Source organism: Ixodes scapularis, unplaced genomic scaffold, assembly GCF_016920785.2.
Source record: "Ixodes scapularis isolate PalLabHiFi unplaced genomic scaffold, ASM1692078v2 PGA_scaffold11__112_contigs__length_91849675, whole genome shotgun sequence".
Classification (NCBI taxonomy): Eukaryota; Metazoa; Arthropoda; class Arachnida; order Ixodida; family Ixodidae; genus Ixodes; species Ixodes scapularis.
In genome coordinates, this window is record NW_024609837.1 from 3,084,146 (window position 1) to 3,101,216 (window position 17,071).

Genomic DNA, 17,071 nt, shown 5'->3' on the forward strand with positions numbered 1-17,071 from the left:
TCGCACATGGTGGTGGACATGTGCCACAGCTGGTCCCTCTAATAGCTGATTTTGTTAGGTTGAACCAAACAAACGTTGTCGGTATGTTTGCCCAGGGAAGCGAGTCCTACGAATGTTTGCCTCGACGATTCGCATACGGCCGAAATGAAGGTTCATCAACATCAATCATTAAATCTACAATTTTTTTTCGTTCTTTCTGTGCGTTTGAGCAAAGCGCTTTCCGCACTGCGTGGCCATGGAAAATCAAATTTGCACAAATCGTCTGCTAGATCAGCGCAGGTGCGCCTTTTGTGGTCAAAATATAAATAGTGGAAAGGAATTCTAGGAGTCTAATTGACCTTGCCTGATACTAAATAAATTTGTTAGATTCTAGGGTTGTGCGAATAGTCGTTCGAATCGAATAGCGCTGCGTCATTCATAGCCTTGACAGCGCATAGGAAAGCCAAGGTGGCGGTACTTTCAACAGTGCAGAAGCTAGGAAGGACGCTGCGCTATTCAATACGAACAACTATATTCGCGCACCCCTGGCTATTCAGCACACGTACACTCTACAACAAACTTCGCACGAACACTTCGCGACTTGCTTTGATCAGGGACTAATGAGCCTCAAACTTTATGCCCTATTTCGTTGACCAGGGCGAACATGTTTTACCATACTACTAGCTGTTTAATTTGTCAGAAACATGCAAGAATAAAACAGAAAGCCTGTAGCATTTTTGTGTTGTGTCGAGCGCTGCAGACATAGAAAGAAATACAAGCACTTCTTGCGTCAAGGAGCTACGAGGAGTCTTTTCTTTCAAACATTGGCCCTTCCGGAAGAGCTCATAGTTACAAAACCTTCTAACAAATAACCAAAAAGGATGCGACGATAACGAGACGATATTTCCAAGCAGTCCTTCCAAGCACTATCTACTACAACAAAATTTTATAAAACGTGCATTCTTTTTTTTACTTTTAGAAAAACCTTGTATGCATAGCAATATTATAGCTGAGGCTAATGGACTTTGTTGCAAAAATATAGTGGTAAGTCCATGGGTAAGCAAAACATTTTAAATTGAAATGTGGGTAAGCAAAATCTTTTTGATCCGGTGAAACTCTGAAACTCTGTATTAAAAAAGTAGTTGTGTGTGTGTATGCTTAAGCGTATTCGAGGAGTGTCTAGCAGGATAATCCTCACTCAATGTCTCACGTTAGAACGTCGGACGCCGGCGTTCGAAGGATTTAAAACAGTGAGTAGAAACAAGGGCAGGTAGTCTTTGCCTCTACCCTCAATCCTTCCATGACAAAAACCGTTACGGCCCAGTGTCAGATTCCATCGTCAGTTTCAAGTGATGCATAGTTACTGACAGGACACATAGACGCGTCATTATGTCACAGTTTATGCCACCTGACATCATGATGTCACGTGACATTACAGCGTCAAGTGAAGCCTGAGGTCACGTCACATTATGGCCTAACGTCGCTTGGTTACGTCAAGTGATGCCATTTCCTCGCGCTACATCGTGAGGTCGCGTACCCAGTGACGTCATGTGAGATTATGACGTCACGTGACCAGAAGACATTTTGTGACGTCATAAAGTCACGTGACGTCACACATACAGGGCGGGCCCAGCTCATTTTCATCGCGTTATCTGCGCCTCCGAGTTCATCATAATCAATACAAACTCATTTCTTCGAAGATATGCTCTAGCGCAGACTTGTACGTAATTCTTTACAAGTAACAAAATTACTTGTAATCCTTTACATTTATCAGTAATTTAGTAATAGAATAATTACATATTGGCTAGAGTAATTGTAAAGTAATTCCCTTACATATTTACGTAACGGATTCGTTGTAATCCTTACACTTTATTCACAACCAACTCCCCCCCCCCCCTTTCAAAAAAAAAAAGGTTGTTGTTATTTTGGTAAAGTCAAGCCCGGTCACACTGTCACGCGCAAAAGCGACAACCGCTAAAGAAGCATGGCACTCTTCAATTCCCCAAAGCCTTTCTTTACAACACCAAGCCCTATTTGACTATATACTTTTTAGACCCTAACAACACTGTCAGAAAATCCAAATGAATATTTCTACAAAAAAAAAAAAAGAAGTGGGGACAAGCTGTTTCCGTTTTTTCTAGTTCCTTTGATTTTCTTTTGCAATCGAAGATGGGGAAAGGAGGACACCAAGTAATTGTGTGCCTCTTGGAGAAGCTCGAGGCGGTAAGTGCACAGAAAATAATTATCAATGTTCTTCTCGGTTATAGTGACTACGACCATTTTTCTAATGTCGAAACACGAAACAACGCTCCGTTTGCCCTAAAATCAACTAAAAGAGATGTGATAATATGTGAAGGTGTTATTGCCACAAGAATCCTCGTTCGTTGCTTCACGCTTCTCATGTTCTCCTAATAAAACAGGATGTTTTTTTTCCTGCTTCTTTTCACCTATATGACCTTGCTTTAAACGCTACTTACTTTTATGTAGTTTAACTTTTAGGGTTGGCCCACTTTGTGAATACCAGCCAGGTTATCTGCATCTCAGCCGCCCTTTTTGTGCGTCAGCTTTTTGCGAGCACTTCGAAAATGATAAGAGTCTTCCTTTTTTTCTGTTTTTACACCAGCAGGACGCATCTTATCTCGAGCAGAGATTTTTACAAATAAGATAATATGATGGCTGACGTAGACTTGAGATTTTGAGAGCTTGAGGAGAGAGTGAAGCTCGTGAGCGGGGCCATAGTGTGGCTTAGTTCTCTGCCCTTCCCTGCCCGTGGCATCAGCGGACGTCACTCTAGAAAACACCGGAGCAAACTGCAGTCGGTCCGTGCTCCGTGCGTTTTTGAATGGCATCAAGAAAGGTACACACGGCAAAAGTGCCTTTACATTTTCTTGTTTTAACCGACGTTATAATTAGTTGTTATGATGATCGTTTCATTTTTTTTTTCATTTTACTTAAATTTATATATAGAACACGTTTTCTTAATCATTAATGTCTCAACTGAACCTCGACCTGTTCAGAGTCAGAATAAGAATATTGATCCAAGCCTTATTTATGATTTAATTATCACCTTACTGTTACCAACTATGTATTGCTATTGTCTGGCTACATACATAAATCAATTCTTATTCCAGCTTTGGCTAATTGTATGACGATTTCTACAGCTGCGCGATTTCGACACTAGAGAATTTTAGTAGATCCCTCCAATGGACTTCGATAACGAAAATTCCGCCGCCGCCTTTCCGCATGCACTATATCGTTATCGGGTTTCGTTATCGGAGGTATCCGAGATATCGGAATGATCTACTAAAACTCTCGAATATCAGGCAACGGCTGCAACGACGAAGCTTCGCTCTATCTTCGAGGTAAATAGTACTTCATTGCTTCGCTGAAAAAGCTCGGTGCAGAGCACAAAACATTCGTGAGGCACAATATGGCACTCCCATCCAGTGCTTCAGTTCAAAGGGTGTTCAGCGTAGCAGTCGACATCTTCGGTGAGAAATGACGCACAATGTCACACGAGACTTTCGAGAGTCAGGCGTTGCTCAAAACACTTAAACGGAACAGGTGGCAACATTAAGAGCTTAAATAACCTCTTCCCCTTCCGTTCTTACTTGAGGACAATAATGTTGGAAGCAATGCCACGAAAGTAACTAATTAGTTTTTGGGGTCACGGTACCTTACTTTTGTAGCAGGGTAACTGTAATTGTAGTTAATTACAATTTAGCCTGAAGTAATTGTAGATGTAATTCCTAACTTTTTTTTCAGTAACGTGTAGAAGTCTGCTCTAGCGTCGCCTTCATTACAAAACAAAACGTGTGAAATTTCTTTCATTGCTTCTTTAAGCCTCGTCGACTACAAATGGCAGCAATGCGAAAGTCTAGAAACGACCGTGCTCGCTGGCTGCCATACGATTATGTAGCTTCCATAACGCGATGCGGGTAATGCGGCTTATTCAACGCGCCTTGTTTTCCATATTGTACACAAGAGACGCAAACTCAGAAATCCACCAGATGGTAGCCACAAAAAAAAGAAAAACGAGTTTAATTTTTAGCAGGGAGCACAGACAACATTAAACATTGACGCGGACGTAGTGCGTCTTTCTGCATGACGAAAATAATGCAATAAAGCTAAAGCACGCTGAGCTTCTCGCAATAAAATTTAAGCAAAAAGATAACCAGTTCAATCAACAGAGTTACAGTAGAAGTCTCTTTTCTTCTCTCTCTTTGCGCGAGTGGAAGGAAAAATAAACTATACCGAATGAAGTCTGTTCATGCTAGACACTCCCAAGTCTTTTTAAGCGTCATTTTTATTTCTTTTTTTGGCTTTTTCCCTGCAGGGAAAGCTTTTTGTATGCAAAGAACAAAGGCATTTTGCTCCGAAAGGTTTATTACGAGACAATTTAGAATAGTTCATTAGTCTTCATTTGACGCGCACAATTCTTCTTTGATTCATGGAGCGCCTGAAAAATAAGCAAATTGCAAAGGAGAAACAAGATATATATTTTTTTGACACAATCATTTTTTTCCGGCAAAGGTTGTTTTTTTATATCTTCAGCTAAGCTTTTTTTTCTCTCTCTCTTTTTTAACATATCCTTAAAAGCACAGGAGAATAAATATTAGAAAACAAGTGTACACCACTAATCTGCTTCATTTTTTGCCTAAAATAAACTCATGTTTCTTGTTTTCTTTTATCAATAAATAAATGGGTTTCTTTTGATGTTGTTTACAGTGTAGCTGTTTGTGGAACTGGCATAATGGCTTCGTGAATATACTTTCGTTTTTCCTTCACTTTTTGAGTTAAGCGTAATTGTGAGCAGTAGCTCATGAAATCCCGAGGATCAGAACCAACTTTCATTACATAAAAGGATAAGTAAATTACAGTTACTTGAAAATGTAACAACTACTTTTTCGACTACTTCAGATTTTCAATAGGGCATATTTTTCTTCCGATTTAAAAATGGGCCTTTCGTACTTTTCATTATTGTATTAGAATCATTAGACTAAAAACTACACTTTTTTTTCTAAATCCACCACATATGATAAACCGTACTTGGTTCGAGGGGTCCTGGGTAGCGAGGTCGTGCAAACAAAGGGCAGGAAATGTGAAGAAAAAATAGTAACTGTTACTTTCCCATACAATCAGATTACTATTGTGATCACAACGTCATAAAGGTAACGAAATGATTACGAAATTACTCTAAAAAGTGATAGATTACAAGTAATGTGATTACTTGTAATGAGTTTGATAAGAATTTTCTACACGCGCCAAGAGGAGGACGCGTATGCGACAGTGCTGCGGAGTTGCCACTCCGGAGTTGGAATGATTCCCGGAATAATTCCGCATTTTCACGACCCCGGAATGGAATGGGAATAGAATGGCGGCAACGTTGAGCGGAATGGAATGGGAATGGAATTAAATGCCTTTTGCCCGGAATGGAATGGGAATGGAATGGGCCCGGTTCTTTATCGTTTTTTTATTCATTAAAATTTTTTTTACGTTTATCTATATCGAGTTGGTCAGCGAGTCAGTTGTTCTCAAATAAAATGAGACGGAAACGGGAAACCCGTGTAGAGCCCTTAACAGACTTATACGCAAAAAAAAGCATTACAAAAAACAAGCCTCAAAGCAAAGAACAAAGTGGGGAGGGAAGGGGGGCGGCGTGGCGCCTTTCCCTGGCGAAGTTCAACACAAATCCGAATGCGTCTGCGCCGGTTGCACGGCTCAAGGTTACATCATCAGCCGACGTGAACTTGACCCGCTGCTCTCGTGATCCGATACCCAGGAAGGAGGCCAGACGTGTCCTCGCTGTTCCGACAAAGACTTCCTACTCCTGAGTATCGTCTCAAGCGCGCTGTTTCTCGGACAGCTCAAACCTGTGCCGGCCATCTCAGGTCGCAATCCACAGGTCTCTGGATGATGCTAGCCGAAACTTGAGGACTGCCATTCATACGTTGGAGGCGGAAGGTCGGCAGGTAGGACTGTCACAAGAGGGATCACACTGTATCGATTTTTCAACCATAACAGAAGATAAGACATGTGCTCCAGGATGCGTCAGGTGGTCCACCCTATTCTCGAAAATTCCAAATGCAACTGCCGGCATGGTCTTCAACGAGTTCACCTACAACGAAAGTACGTATTGTCCTTTCATACAGCAGCGTGGGTAATGTTTAATGTTCAAGGCAACACCTACAGATACAAGGATACTCTACTTACGGTCAACTTTCTGGGGCAATCCGAGGACAAGAGAAAAGCGCGTCTACAGCTGTTGGCACACCCCATATAGCATTGGCTGCATTGCCACAGAAAGCTGACCTCCAGTATAGTTCATTCCGCCGTGACGTCATCTGATCAATGTTGACAGGGGCGCCCTTATTGGACAGGGAAGTGATGATGTTTTGATGGAATTTATCGAGAGGATGAAGTCCTTTCGCATCACTGGTCAGACAGACAGGAGGCCAGGGAAGGGGAGCGCGGTCAATCCATTGACGGAACGTTTTTTGAACCCATTAAAGACTCCTCCTCGTCCGGAACCACTACCTTTAAGGCGAAGCACCAAGCCTGCGGAAAAGTAATTTCGGGATAAAAAAAAAGAAAAACAACTTCCACTTCAAACTTAAAGCCTCATCTCAGTTGGCGTCTCAAAGAAATTTGAAAAAAATGTATTGCATTACGAGTATTTATATTTTTGCCCTCCCTAAAATGTATTCCTGTATTTGATTTTCCAAAGACTTTTTTACTCTTTTTCAAATGTATTTCCAATACTTGTCGCGATACATTTTGAAGGATATATTTTAGTATCAGTATTTTAGCTATTATGTTCATTTATCCCAGTATTTGTATTTTCAGATACATGTTTGACTATTTCTGCCCAACCCTGCAACGCAATGCAGCTGCCAAGTGCCAATTTTTACGCTTAGGAATTAGAGGAATGGAACGGAACGATTCAGCCATTCCAGGAGTGGGAATGGGCCCAGTGTTCCCATTCCTAGGAGTTCAAAGGAATTTAATTATCGAAAACTCCAATTCCCCGGAATGGAATTGGAATGGAATGGGGGGTGCCTATTCCGCAACACTGGTATGCGACTCTACCCGCGTAGTCACAAGAAGCTGAAGACATGCACGGCGTGGCTACTTTGGTTCAGGCGTTCTTGCGTCGTGGTTGGTTGTTCGGCCATCTTGTTGTACAATGCGGCAGTCTGATTGGCTCTTGGCCGATAGGAAGGTACTTGGGGTCTCGCCACACCCTGCGTACGTTTTAAGCTGTCGGTGACTACGGATCACCTCAACAGCCGTGACGTCACGCGACCGCGGTGGCGCTACTGTCCGAAATGCGCATGCGCAGATGCTTCGCCTCGGGCGAATCTGGAATCCGGTGTGGGCTAACGTGGGCCTGTTTATGAATAGCGTGTTCGTCAGTAAGAGAGCCCCGAATTCGTTTCATCTGTGGTAGACGTATCAGAATTACTTCGACTTCATAGTCAGAGGGTAGTGCAGGTCAGTTATTCGGGTGCGTTTAAGGTCTTCGATGAACACATCTTGATGAATAAAGCTGACTATGGTGCGCCAGAGGAAACGAAGAAACGCAACTAGAGATCTGCATTCAGTCGTGCGGCTACCATCGCTGCGTAAAGCCACAGCCTCGTCGCCGTGGTCAAGTGGGAAAACGTTTATGCGAATATTCCGTTGTGTCAGCTCCATTGGTTGCATACTCGGTCATGGGATGCCTCCGAACAGGGTTCGGAATACCTCAATGATTAATGGTTTTCGCAGCAAATCTAGCCGGTATTTTAAAGTTCCGCTGCGCGCACCCCTCAAAAACAATTAACGATGCGTCGAGGTAATTATTTGGTTTTACTACTACTATTTCACAAAGAAGCCAAACTCAATCTTTTCCCAGACTCTCGTCGCCATTGTAGGACGTGTAAACGCACGTCCCTCACAGAACAATAAATTCAACAATCCTTACTACATATATCCAACTACATTTCATTAGATAAAAAATTCAGGCGCACAAAGCCGTCGTCACGATGATAATAGATCGTACGTAAGACAGTGTGCAGACAATCTTAAAAAAATACGGTGACATTGGTCATACAAGAAACGCCTACAGATATGTTCGGAGCATACATATGTATAAAGAAAACATGCTTCGAAGATGTTTGAGGCTGGTCCCGCAATTAATTCGCTCATGATGTCAGCAGCAAACGCCGCGTCCTTTCTTGTACACAATGTTTAGGCAGAAGAGCGACTCCGGCATACCATCAGAAGCACCGTGCTCTCAAGAACATTCTTGTGAACGTGGCAATCATCAGTGAAACCTAAATCTTATGCTCTGCGAGTATCATAGGAACAGCGGCTGTTAAAGACCTACGCCCAGACTCGCGATTCTGCAAGGCAGAAGATCCTCCTCACCACGGGGGAGGAGGAAACAGGCAACGGTGGACAGGGTAGAAGGGGGAGAGGAGGAAGCGGAGGAAAAGGGAAAGCGCCAACTGGTCATCGGTCTTTACGACGATTCGTCGAGTTCCCAGGACCATACACCACGGGAACCAGCCGGGAAAGCTCCAGGGACGCGAGCACGTTTCGTTACTCAGTCCTGCTGCGATATGTAGCTTCATTTTTCTTGTTTTGTGGTGTGCAACGTTTAATTATTAATCTATAGAATATTTGCTGTAAAATAAGATCTTTATACTGAACATGGTTCAAAATCACGCAAAAAGAGACGAGGACAAACGAGGAGGGAACGCAGAACACAGACAGGCGCGCACTCACAACTCTGGTATATTAAGTGAAGAAAATAAAAATGAAGCGCGATTTCTTACAGGGGACAATGGCACCAGGGGGTAAACAGATCCGTCGCAGTCAAATGATCGCAAGAAGGCAACTTCTTTTTCGCTCAAAGTTACCGACGGCTGACTAACGCAGCGATCGGCCAGGCTCAAGATGGTGAACGCCTCGAGCACCTCGCGCGTTTGTTTTTCTTCAAAGTGGCCAAGGATTGATGTTTTTTTTTTTTTCCCAAGATAATGTGCACGTGCAGGTCTTACAGTGCACCAAAAGGTGACCCCTACAGTTGATGTTAAAGAAAGTGGGTGCTCTCGTAGCCGGTCATTCAGACACCGTTCGGTCTGTCCAACATTGCATCTTCCACATGAAAGAGGAACGCTGTATACAACGCCCGATGAACAGGGGACAAAAAACCGCACACGTTTTGTTGAGGCACGTGTTTTTTTTTTTTTTTAATTTTCCGCTTTTTTCCGAACTTTAGAATACATTTGTCGCATTTTTTAGGAGCTGATAGTACTACGGTTACTATCAATATCGATACTTTAAAACGTATCGAGGAAAATAAATGGCGATGTTGATGACAGTTTTTATACAGTATAGTATTCCAACTTGCTCAGAATTTCATTTTATGAATTCAGTCGACCTTTACGCTGAACGGATAGTTACACTTGCGCCATTTTTGTTTTAAGAAGTAGTAGTTTGCAGTAAACCGAAAGATAGAAACAATTTCGTTAAAGAGACATTTAGTTCGTAATATATTCCGTAAACTGTATACAGTGAAACTAAACTCTGACCAGTAAAGCGAAACAAGAAAGGATATACGCCAATAGAGTAGGTGGCAGTTGAGGGGTACACTTAATAAAAAGTAGACACTCACGCAGCTCGTAAGATGAAAACAGCTAAGGGGTAACGTCGAAGCAGCTAATATCTCATTTTGGAGCCGATAGACGGACTGCACGTTAAAGGTGCGAGCGCGATCCATACAGTGCGCATAGGCCGTTTCGTATTAAACCGAGTAACACACCGGACGAAAATTTTATAGTGTTTTGGAACCATTGAGGGTGAATTAGGTAGAGAGCATTTCGTGAGCCTCTTAGACATTTTATTAAACTATAATACTTCACTGTAGTAATTGCAGAACACTTCAAAAATCGCGCGGCCAAGTTTGGAATCCAGGGAACGACGAAACTGCATGTGTATGCCTAAACCATTCCCTGTCGTTGGTGCCGCTGGCTGAACGTCTTACGCAATGTTATTCAACATAAACTAACACCGCCTTGTGGTCACTGAAGAACGCTTCCCAAATCGGGCACTCATGTTTCGAGCGCGTACCTCCACCTAATATCACGGCCATGGATTTGCCGGCTTAACATTCGCCTAGCTGTATACTTTTCAGACGTAAATAGAGAAAATTTGCTTTGTTGTTATTTTTTAATTATCAACAGTCTCACGGTTTTGTTTCTACGTGGTGCCGTCACAGTGTCACGTGACGTCACGACAACACGTGACTCACGCTGTTATTTGACGTCATTAGGTCAAGTGGAGTCAGCGTGCAACCTGACATGACATGAAAATGTCACGTCACGGCGTCAGCTGACGCAAGGCGACAGGTGACGTGTGCTCCAAGTGAGGTCAGTGACGTGCCGAAAATGGCCCGCGTCGATATGGAGCGCGGTTGTCGGCGGTTCCACTAACTGCTATGGCGGTAAAATAAAGGAGAATAAACCTATGGACATTAATGCCTCGCTTAACACTGGCGCGGTATTTTCAGCTGAATCGACCAATATTCGGGCAGAGAACACCGCAAAACATCAAAGAACGCTTCTGCGTTAAAGCAAACAGCAACTGATTATACGTATCTTTCTCGTCCGATTCAACGAATATAAAAATATCTATAGCTTACGGTTCTCCGATTTATGAAGCCCCAAGCCCACCCACTGCTTCGTTAATCACCGATCCGAGTTGAACGCGGCCCTGATTCAACGCGAACGTTGCATGTCTAAACGCAACCAGGGCTATTTGCGAGCCAGAAACATAAATCTCATTGCGTTCCCGCTCCGTCTGATAGGCAAAAATACAGCCCGTCGTTTACGAAGGCGAAAGTCGATATTCGTTATGTGGGAGATCACTTAGGCGCTTATTTTATTAAAGATGGGATTGCGATGTTGTTATATACTCCGCTTCGCTTCCCGATGGACCGCGGAAAAGGCTATCGGAGATCGAAGCCAATTCAACGTCGTTGAATTGGCTAAGTAAACGCTCGATCATGCCGTAATTATTTGAAAGCCAATATATCAAAGTGAGAAAGCCAATAAATAAAGTGAGAAAGAGGGGTCAAACTGGTAACCAGTTTGGTCAAACTGGTTACCAGTTCGACCAGTTCGGCCAGTCTGGTGACCAGTTCGGCGTCTGGGGACCAGTTCGGCCGATCCGCTGACCAGCTCGGCTAATCTGGTGACCAGTTCGGCCAATCTGGTGACCAGTTCGGCCAATCTGGTGACCAGTTCGTCCAATCTGGTGACCACTTAGGCCTATCTGGTGACCAGTTAGAAGGCAATCTGGTGACCTGTTAGATCAATATGGTTACCAGTTAGACCAGTCTGGCTACCAGTTGCACCAGTTTGATTTCCTGTTAGACTAGTATGACCAGTCCAAATACCAGTTTGACCACTCCAAATACCAGTCTGACCAGTTAGATTTTCGAACTGGTTTTTCCAATAGGGGAATCCCAGATTCACCAGCTCTTCATGAAGCACAACACCGCTGTTTATTTGAGCGCGTCAGAAAAACGACTCTTCAGCCTCGCCGGAGATGTAGTCTCAAGAAAGTGGGAAAACATGATCGATGAACCCTTTGAGAGGCAGCTACTGCTTGAATGGGCCATGAAACAAATTTTGGGTTGGGATGAATGATTTTAAATTCGGACTTTACTAATCACATATCGTTTAGTTGGCCAAAAGAATGAGGGTAGAAAGTCAAAAGCCAGCTTTTCGGTACGAACATTTGAAAATATAGCGGACTATTTTGTACCTTCTTGCCTTCGAAAGCTCTCTTCCTTTTCACTATGATACATCCGCGGTTCAAAAAGCGCGTCACTGGCGTCAAACTGACGTCAGCAGAGCCCAGCTCACGCATTGGACACGAGAACTGCGTCACTCGGACGTATGCGCTCGTCAACAATCAATCCGGTAACGAATATTTGGATTCGCGTTCGTGGCCAGTGAGTGCCCTGACGGAACTTATTGTCACTGGGGCATGACAAGTTCTATGGTGTGCATAAAAAGCACGGTGGAAGCTAGGAGTCATCGCACCTAGGGTGCCTCAATGACCTTCTAATCGCACCGGTGCCGAAGAAATGTCACGACCACGTGATTTCACAATTCGCATTTGAGTTGAGGATTAAAGCTAAGGAGGAAGAAGTAGGGAAATCGTTTCATGACCCCTTTAAGTGCAACGACTACTGAAAAGAAAGCAATAAAGCATGAAACAAAAGCAGTTGTGTATTTGGCCGTCAAAGTAATGAGAAATGTAGCTCGTTACATTTGAGGTAAGGCAACGCGTTCTTTTAAAGAATCGGTAACGAGAAACGTATTTAATTACTCCTATAATTAGTAATGAGTAACGGTATTTAGACACTTTTTTTTTGGTAACGTATACCATACATGCCTGGAGACACCCGCATCCGCTACGTGGCGGGCGCACTCAGTGACGCGCCGGTCGCGTAGTCAAGTGATAAGGAAACCTGAAGACGTTACTGAAGATTTCACCTAAATTACCTTACCAGTTACTCGCCCAAAAACGTAACTTAGCACGTTTTATGGTCACTGAGTTTCCAAAGGACGCGTTTCTTGGGCTTAAAAAAAAAAAGCGTTAGTCTATCGTTACTCTGAATTTGTAGTTCTTTTGTTAGATTTTTCTCTCTAGAAGTTGCCACCTTCAAGGGTTTAGACGGGGACACACGGAATTCTCACATCCTGCAATATGTTGATTCAGAAAGTCAACTGGGAGTTAAAATTGTTGCGGTTATGAACATGTGTTATGCATACGCGTGGAAACATAGACGTGACAACAAAAAAAAAAAATGTGTCCATTCACCTCCATGTAGTAGTTGGTTGCTGACGTAATGACTTATTGATGTTTTAGCACGGTAAGATCGTGAGATTGAAAGTTCTCGGGTGAAAACCAATTTGAATGACTTGTGTCAAACGCATTCCCTTTCAGAAGCACAAAAAATAACGAAAGTGCGTCACTTGGTCCCCTTCTCTGAAAAGTGACTAAGCCGTTACTTTGTTATGGAAGGGATCAACCAAATGCGACAAACGTAATACGTGCTAGTCTGGTGATACTTTCGAAGCGCCCCATTGGCTACGATGGCTCGTAGCTTCCGCTCCGGTCTATGTAACGTGAAACGGGGTGCAGCAGCGGACATCTGCTACTGCAGACTACTTTATTTACATGCGCCGCAATTCGTTCGTTCGCCAGGAGCGTTATTAATCATGACGCGCCAAATCTGCCGTGCTGTGTATCTTGTGCCCATACTATATACAAGAGCGTGGTTTTGATTTGCGTTGGAAACAGCGATTTATCGACCTGATTAGCTAATGGGAAACATGGCTAACTCTGGAGTGTTCGTTCTTTTGTTTCTCCAGTGATTAAGCGACATATGGTAAGGAAATAAGTCGAGCATGTCGATTTTGTGTTTAAATAACATAAAATTTGCATGTCTCCTTCTTTTTTTTAGTTTGCTTATTTACGGTTCTAGCACAGAGGATGAACTTGATGTTTTATGCGCACTGCCTGAAAGTGTTAGCGCCAACAGACGATCGTCTTTCTCTTTTTTTCTTTTTATTATCGAAAGGACACCTTTATAACTCTTAAGGGTCACTGGATGGGTGGGAACACGACAGGGAGGAGCTTCAGTTGTACCACCTCCAGGGGGAGCTTCTTCGACAGGGCATTTTGTGCCACAGCCTCCTCTATACTGCCAACGCCTGGCAGATCGCCACGAGAAGCGGCCGCCGAAACGGAGAAGGTGGAGCGGCAGACAACGGATGAGAGGAGAGTCACGCGACAGGCGCCCCGCTGCGGCGAGACGCCGAAAAACACTTCTCCGAAGCGAACGAGTGTATTTCCGGTCCTCGCAGCCGCAATGGACCTTTTCCAAATACCGACGGCACCAGGCGGTGGCTGCACAAACTAAATCAAGGAAGTGACCTACCTGCGCTACCAATCGATAATGGGATCTGCGCTACCAGTTGCTTCTCTCTCTGAGCAGCGTCGCGTGCCCAACGCGACTTTAAAGAGGGAAATCCTTAGCGTCCACCCAAACGTCGTGTTTTTCTTTCCGTCCACTTTCTTTTTTTGTGTAACACAATTATATATATGCTGCCATTACGTGTTCTACTCGTCGATCTGCAGCCTCATTCCGAATTTCCTCGATTTTTCGTGCCGACTTCCACCGCTTGGCATCGGGCGCTCGCGCGTGCGCAGAACGCTTCTCGGAAAAGGTCCATTGTTGTGCGCTGACGTCCCGGTTCCCCGAGATATGCTCTGTGCTACCAGACCCTCGCGCTCCGAATCTTCGACCGGGCACTCTATGGCTCGGTCGTCCAACTGCCAGGATTTGGGAGTAGAGAGCATTTTAATGCATGGGCCCATCGAGTGCTCGAGCGCTCCAAAAACACGGCGCTAGTTAGGCGGTAGTAAAGTCCCTCTATCCTGGAAAAAGTGGCGCCATTCATTGTTGTAGAAATGCTCGAGGCAGGTGCCGCGCGACACTTCTGGGAAATTCATGGCGTCTAAAATGTAGCTCAGTCCTGCGCCGTGCCGCCATGATCTTCCCAAGGACTGCACCTTGCACGTGTCTCGTGCATCGATGCACCTTGCGCTACTTTTGAAACATGAAGGGACTTTAGGCGGTAGGCATGGAGCGCGCCCGCTGGTGTCCGGGCAATCGAACCACACACCCTTCCGTTCTTATTGTAACAGTGACTACAGTTTACTTGGAATCGATCATTTTGGCACTAGTCTAATTATAACACTCCGTGGCTGGCAAAACGCAATCAACGCAAAGAGCAAAAAAAAAAAATCGCCGATATTATGTTAACGCTAACAATGTCGCGCATTAAAAAAATAAAATGAATGATCCCAACTCTCCAACATCAATCACGCAATAGTAATTTCAGTAATGCGCATTGGTAAACCGTATAAGTAATCTCTGAGTACCTTTGATTTTACGTAGCGTTGAAGGTAAAAAATATATAATAGCGTCACAGATGTTTTGTTTGGTACTTATTCGTTAAAATGCGAGCTTTTGTATACGCACTTCTCAGCTATACTTGGCCGTGTTCAGGCTTCATAAAAGGAAAAAAATATTGTGCAAACACATTTTGGTAAAAGATGTTTATGTGTATCTGTTGTTTGTTTGTTTTTTGCGTGGAGTTAGTGTTTTTCTTTTCATAAAACTCATTTCTCTTCGCATCCTGATTAGCCGCGCCAGCCCGAGTAGTCGACGAACGAAATGGCATTGGCCGGAACTCCATCTTGGCGAATACCGCGAATATCGGGAAGTTAAGACGAGCGGGAAGACGGATGTTATCGTGGAAGCAAGAACGCCAACCGCAAGCAGGTGTCTGCAGCACTTGAGGAAGGCGCGCGTGGGTACTACCAGGAGCACCTCTGATTACGTCACGTTCCCGCATTACACTTTCCTCCTTTCACTGACATTTCCAGCACGGAGGAACCCCGCATGCAGCTCTCTTTGAAGGCGCTTTTCCCGAGTACACCGCGCATCATATCCAAAAATAATTTTCACGTTCGTGCCCTCGGAAAACAAGATATGACCCTGAGATGGGGAACGATAAAAAAACGGACGAACACAACAAATTGTTCGTCCGTTGTGTTCGTCCGTTTTTTTATCGTTCCCCATCTCAGGGTTTACAAGATGACGATTGATTACCAGCTCGCCTGCACTCTCTCACTGCTTACAAGATATGACACCGGCTGAGGAGCGTTTTTTGTGTGTGTGTGTGTAACGAGTAGTACTGTCGGATTGGTTGTGTACAAACTGTCTGGAGACAGTAGAGAGTTGAAAAGAACCGTTTTCGCACATCTGATATGATACGATGGTCCCTCCGGTACCAAGTGCTCATATGCCAGCCTTCTGCGACAGCGCATGCGCAGTTTCTTACCGTAGGGCCCATTGTACCGCATCGGATGGGTGAAACACCGTGTCTGGAGCCGTGGCTTTTGTACGAAGTGCGAACAGCGCGGCTGCGACTCTAAAGAAGCCATAAAACGCGGGCCCGTTACGAAAAACCGCATAATCCCTTTTCTCCTATGGGATTATCTTCTTGGGACGTCGTCGTTAATTTCCTGTGGCGTGTCCGGCCCCGAGGCTGCAATTGACTGTAGGCTTTCTTTCTTTTTTTTTGTTTTTGTCTATTCCGCAACTTTTGGGATTTAGGGCTCCATTAGCGCTTCGCTTTGAGTCTGTCTAAAAGGATTTTCCACCGTCGAAAGCTACTATTCGTTCGCCCCGATCGAGGGCCTTGTGTAGATCTCTTTTTCGAGGACGTCGAGTAGAAAGAGTGACCTTGAGATGGAGGGAGCGAATAGGTAGATGAGAAGAAAGTGAAATTTTAGCCTCGTGGATATATATATATATATATATATATTTTTTTTTTTTTTTTTTTTGCAAAATTAATATTAAGAACAGCTACCTGTCTCCAGTGTGAGAACGTCAAGAGCTTATTTTGAGCACTAGACGAAGAAAATAACAAAATCAATTTCGAGCTTAAAAAACATTGCGCAAAGAAATCAATCAACGATGCACAATAAAAAAGTTTCACAAGGGTGTCAATTCGAGCCAAAACAAACAAAGAGCTTATTCTTATTCATTGAGACGGAAGCAAAACGAACGGTCCTGTTGGCGCTGTTAATCACAGCTGACAGAAGGTAGAACCAAAACTCCAGATTAGATGAACACCAAAAAGAAGATCTTGCAGATCCATACATGCAGCAGTGTCTTCTGTGAGTACAAGCGCTAGACGGACGGTTTGTTTACACTTTTTCCCTTTGAATACGAATGACACTTTTTTTAAATCTATTTTTATAATGTACACAGTAACACATTTTTAGAGCGATAAATGCAGCACCGAAACACACCATTGCGAAACATTTTATTGCACCCCCTTCATTGGCTATATTTATGTTTCTTGTTTGTATTTTTCCTTGAAAAGCGCTCGGGAACACCCTGCAGAACGGCATGAAATTTCGGTTCGTGTAGGTGCTTACTTTAAAATAA